This window comes from Plectropomus leopardus, chromosome 11 (assembly GCF_026936395.1).
Source record: "Plectropomus leopardus strain MGB_pleo_1.0 chromosome 11, ASM2693639v1, whole genome shotgun sequence".
In the NCBI taxonomy this organism is placed as follows: Eukaryota; Metazoa; Chordata; class Actinopteri; order Perciformes; family Serranidae; genus Plectropomus; species Plectropomus leopardus.
In genome coordinates this window covers 15362112-15368207 of record NC_142186.1, presented here as the reverse complement: position 1 = coordinate 15368207, position 6096 = coordinate 15362112, and positions in this window count along the sequence as shown.

Genomic DNA, 6096 nt, shown 5'->3' with positions numbered 1-6096 from the left:
TCAAAAAGGCTTACGCACAGAACCTTGCACACTGGGTCTGATTGGTTTAATTGTTCAATTTATTGCATAAATTGCATAAATAAATAAATGAGACAAATTGGAAAGAAACATTTGCTCCCTCGTTTGTCAGATTACTGACCTTCTGTTGCCACTCTTTGCTCGCATTTGTTGTTTGGCACTGTGGCTACCTGAGTTATGAAATGATACTATGTGGCTATGAGATTACACTCTGCTGTAAGCATCATGATTCGCTGTATGCATCTCTGGATAGGCAAATGTTGCCTTCTCTTTCTTCACTGCTTTATTTTATAAACAACTCTCTAAAGGCTTTTGCCAAACGACAAAAACATAGAAAATCAAAACCTGTTCAAAATCTTTAACAACTGACTTAAGTTTCATTGTCGGTTTATTTAATTTTAAATGTGGTGCAATTTCTGACAAAAAATATAAACTTGGCGTGCAAAAGCTTTAAATCTGTGTGTATTAGATGTCCAGTTCACTAATGAGGTTGTGCCATATTTTCTGTGGAAATATAGGGAACTATTCCTCTTATACTTGACTACTACTATACTACCATTGATACCACAGGCTAACACTATCTCTTATTTATTGTCACTCAAGTGACTCGTAGCTTCTCTGACAGGACACTTGGTTGAGTGTTCAGTTTGGGTCACCATTTGCAGCCATGGACGGGCTGGATCTGTTCCACTGTGATGTTTGTTTGAACTTCTTCTTGGTTGAAGAACTGAACACATGGCTGCCACTTGAGGGAGATCTCTTACAAAAACAAACAAAAAATATTCAAATTTATGGCCGCATTTTTTTTACAGGTATTATTTTTAGCAGTGCACAGAGAGGACGGAAAACAGAACAAACCGAGGGAGGTCTGACTGGAGATGAAACACAAACATTTCATCCTGGAAGGGAGGATCAGATCACAGCTTGATCTTTGGAGTCTGATCTTTATGTCAAGATTAACGACTGTCACTGAATTTTGCTTGGCCTGTCAGTTGATTCATACAAAGCATTTAGAGAACAACTTTTCCATAAGTGTCATATATCAGATCGGTTGCTTATTGCTTGTTTCAGATCAGTGCGTATTTGAAATACATCTACCAGATGGTGTAAGTCAGTGGCTGTGGCACATTCCCACATGTTCTGCTGCTACCTGCTTTGTTCAGGGCAATGGTTGTAAATCTGCAGTGTTTGTCAACCACATAATAAAGTCCAATTTGTATAGAAAGTGACGCAAGTTAAGAGACGTGAGGGTGTCACACCTAAAACACCATGACCACACATTTTGCATTATTTACTGAACACTATCCTAAATACAGGCCCCTTATACTCAGTTTACATGTTGTAAGTGTGGATGTGCTGTGTGACCTGAACGCACTTTATTATTGCTTCAGAAATACTGTTAAAAGGAGTCATTAGGTCTTACTATTGCTGTAGTTATTGCTCCTTTGTTGGAGCAGAGTCTAACATTTGTACAATGTAGACTTCCATTTTCTATTGTCCTCTTATTTATATTGACAGTTGCCTTAAACCAGAGTCATTAAAACCACACCTAAAAAAGTAAATTTGGGACAATTAAAAAAAATGTAGTTAATATTGCTGGAAATTTCAGGACTTGTAAGAGTAGCAGTACTTTGAAGAATTTTGATTGTTGGCAATCTTCTGTTTTTATTTTGTAAAATATTTTCACTTATTAGGGATTAAAGACAATTGAAATTGCTTGACAAATTTCAGTGTGTTCTTTTGCCAAAACATATGTTTTTCCTCAGACTGACCTTCTGTTGTAAAGGTTGTCGAGGTGCTCGGCCAAAACCATAGCAACCAGTGACCTAGCTGATCCATACATTGTGAATTATGTTTACAATTCAGCTTATAGGTCCCGTGAACTGCATTTGGCGTTGGCATTTTGGGAATGGGAATGTTAGGTTTCACCTAGGAGAGGGCCAGAAACGCAACCTTAAAGAAGGGCAGAGGATGACTTTTAAGGGTTACAATTTACAACACCTTTCTTATTTGTTGTTTACTTAGTGAGAATGCTCTGGAGCCAGAGGAGAAAAGAAGCAGAAGACAGAAAAGACATGAGAAACGAAGCAGGGGTCAGTGGTCTGCCCCTCTGAAGAGCCTGGTGCCACGGCCTTTATGAATGTAATGACCTATTATTCTCAGCTAAGCATAGACAAGCACATGTCAGCCTCATGCAGCAAGCCAGCTATTATTTAACCATGGCTGTTTGCACTTTACCTCGAGTTATGCATGGTCCTGGTCAGTACAAATAAGATGTGGTATTATACATATTTTCTGTCTGAAGATGACTAGAGGAGTGTTTTTTGATACAAAACCGACATGATGGGTTAGTCAAACTTTTTACCTTACAGTCTAACAACTTAATTTGTTTTGCTCTCTAGAACAGCTGACTGTGTGCACACAAGTAAACACACCAACGCATGCACAGCATTTTCTGGTGTTGGTTCTGAGTTTAACACCAATATTTAAATATGACTACTGCAATAAATTGAAAAAAAATATTTATTTGGGGTAAACATTTTGTTGAGCACTGATGGCAACCAAAGGACTTTGTTGCAAATGTAACAAAGAGGTTGTCAATGGCAACCTGGCAACCATTCCAGTCAAGCCCTGCAATATTATTGATTTCAACCAATTTCAATGTTTTTATTGAAGGACTGCAACATTTCAGCCTGGCCACTAGAGGGCAGCATCAAACAATGTGATCCTAAAATGATATTGACGTTTATTCTCTCTCTCTCTCTCTCTCTCTCTCTCTCTCTCTCTCTCTCTCTCTCTTTCTCTCTCTCTCTCTCTTCCTGGAATCAAATGTGATAATCAAACTCATAATTTTTGTCTTTGTGTTCCTGGCTTCATCTATAACAGATCACACACTAGAGCTATAAAGCCCCAGGTAAGGCACTTGTTAATGTGACAGCAATGGAACACCACTAAATAAATCCTTACTCAATGATTGAGTCTAAGTGCCTGATAACCTGTTTAGGAGCCCAAAGCAAAGCTTCTTCAGGTCTGTTTGACTGTGAGACCACAGTTCAATAAGGGCCATATTACCACTGAATGAATGAAAACAATTTTGTATACTGGAAATTACTAGTAAAAGGGAGAAACACAGATTGCTAAAACATTTTTTTTGTCAGAAAGGGTTGATTTTCTCTAAAATAGGACTCAGGGCTAAATAGACAGAATGACCTGTCTTCCTGTGCTTAAGATATATTCTTCTCTATTGTAGGCTGACAATCAGGAAATTGAAAAAAAAAACTGGTACACGGAAGTTAAAACATGATAGTCCAGATACAGTCTGAAGCACTGTTAGTCATCCAAAATGGACATTAATTTAATAGTAAATATAACAGAAGACAAACAGTCATCTTGCAACCGCTTTTTCTACTTAGATAATATACATCAAAAAATTAAGTATTTTGCAGTTGAAAGAAAATGTTATTGATTTGCCTTCACTTAAGTGCTTCAACTTTCCGTCATTATCAGATATTATTTCATTACATTTTCCCAGCACAACAATAACCATCCAGTGTTAATGAGGCTTGTGATATGGTGGGGGCTGAAGCTTTCAGCCTAAATGGGAAACTGTTTGTTCTGTGGCAGCTGTGTAGCAGCTGCTCTGCTCACACAAATACACAAAATCGCAAGCCCTTCACTGTAAAGCACAATACACTCATGCAAACACTCACACAAGTGTATCTGTTTATGTAAATAAATAAACCATGTACTGTCTCTTTTTCTTTGTAGTTTAATGTTTGTAGGTTTTGCTCTCTGTTTAATGAACACACATGAATGCATGAACACATACACACACACACGCACAGAGATAAAGACAAGATCACACCACACACTGCAGCTTTGTGGTGACTAGAAGGGCAATCAGGCAGCCTGAGGCAGAGCAAAGCTTTTAGGTCCACACCATTAGCTGCCTTTTAGTGGCCGAAGGGGTTTCCATCTACTTAAGGTTTTCATTCTCTGGCATCAACTTAACAAAGACTTGCCGTGTCTGCTTGTTGCATCTCACAGAGTTACTCTTCAAATGTTAAGGCCTTAATTAACCTTGACATCTGTGAAGCTATATAGGTTAACACACAGAATATCAAGCTACCATGACCAGGAGAATAGCTTTTTTATGAGATGTTTAATTTTTTTTTTTTTTTCAGTCAGCAAAGGCAAATTATATTACATTAGATTTCGGGCTGTCCCCCAAATACCATTTTTTCAGTAACAAAGCTTCCAGTGATAATTACTTGCAGATATTCAGGGTAGGCATCAGATATATTTTTCATGCTTCAACATGCTTATCAACTACCAGACCTGACTTTGGTTGGCCGTAGCGCTGCTGTGTAAGTGTGTGTGACAGAGAGTGATTTAGGGAAAAGAAGGTGGGAGGTGGACTGTTTCATGCAATGTTTCTGTTGTTAATAAACACAGGTTGGGCTCCATAACTAGATGCAAAGCAAAGGTTTTCTTTAGGTTGCTAGATGCGGATAACCATCTGCAATTTGTCTCACCTTTTACTTTGCCTTGTCAGATAGCCAATTTAATTGCTTGAAGCGGGGATTATTGAATGCCTTACTAGCCTTACTAATAAAAAAACAACAAAAAAACAAAAAACAAAGCATTCCAATACTGATTTAGATTCTGACTATAATTATATAATATTATATTATATTTAATATATTTAATATAATATAATTTAGATATTTATTTATTTATAAGTATTTATTTTGAGAGCTCAAATCCAAGCTGGCTGCCATGTCTATGTTTAGATTACTGGACTGATTTTGTAACTTAACAGTGTAGAAAAAAACCTTTCAGGTTTTATTGCCAGCTAAATTTGAGATGTCAGTTCATTTGGTTATACCTCTGATATCGCCAGAATTCAAGGAAATGTATTTAGGTCAAAGTCAATGTAAAAATTTACCAATTAATTGAAATTTGCAAATGGACATCTAGAGGTGTCACTGTAGCAAATTTAGGAGAATTATGCTGTAGTGAAATGCTTCTCAAAGCCATGAAAGATTAAGTGCAGCAGTGACGTGTGCTTGTTCAGACATCCTCTCCTTGTTGTGTTCACTTTGTTTTAAATTTTTAACATACAGAGTCAACAGAAATTTAATGCAAATAATTAAATTGCGGATCCTCTGTGCCATCGTACTGAAGCCAACTTGCCAATAAATCGCGTCTTTTAAGGGTTTTTCGATGTGTACCACTGGGCCTGAAAAAAGTTCCAGGCCAAACACTGCTTCTGGTAAATACTAGCTTTGCAGGAAATGTCAGACTCTCAAAAAACGCACAATTGTTGTGTTTATCCACTTTAACTTAAGGTTTAATTTACATGTGCATAATTCTTCAAAATTTCTACACATTTGTGGCTTATAATAATGTACCAACTTGTAAACACTTGTAAATGAACACTATATGAATAGTAGTTCATACAAAGGTTTTTTCTAGAGATTTTTTCAATGACACAATTAAAGATGTATAGGAATAAGACTACCAACATCTGTTTTAATGTATATGTTTATTATATCATCAGATCAGTCACTTTAAAAAATGCAACCAGAATTGAATATATTTACAGTACTGTGCAAAAGTCTTAGGCCACTTTGAACTTTATTTTAGCAAGGTCATAATGACCATACATAATTATTTGTCAGTAGTCACTAAAACCCAACCAGTATACAGTATAGAAGAAAATGCAAATATTATAGAATAAAACAACCTCATCAGGCTTAAGTTGCAAATATTTACTGTGACCACCATTTCCACTGCATGCCTTGAACACTCACAGCAACACAGCAGGCAATATGAGATTTACAATATTAATTTTCTGGTGTATGCACACCAGGTAGCATTCAAGAGATGTCCAAATCTCAATATTGATTGTTTGAGCTACCTTTTGTTATGGTTGTATGATTCCATTTTTCACACTAAATATTGACTTCAGTCAGAAGAAGACATTTTGTTTGGACTTTTTTGCTGTTTTAAAACATTGTACATGTTCTCTGTATTCTTTGTATCTTCATAAAGAGACTAAGCAATAAATGTATA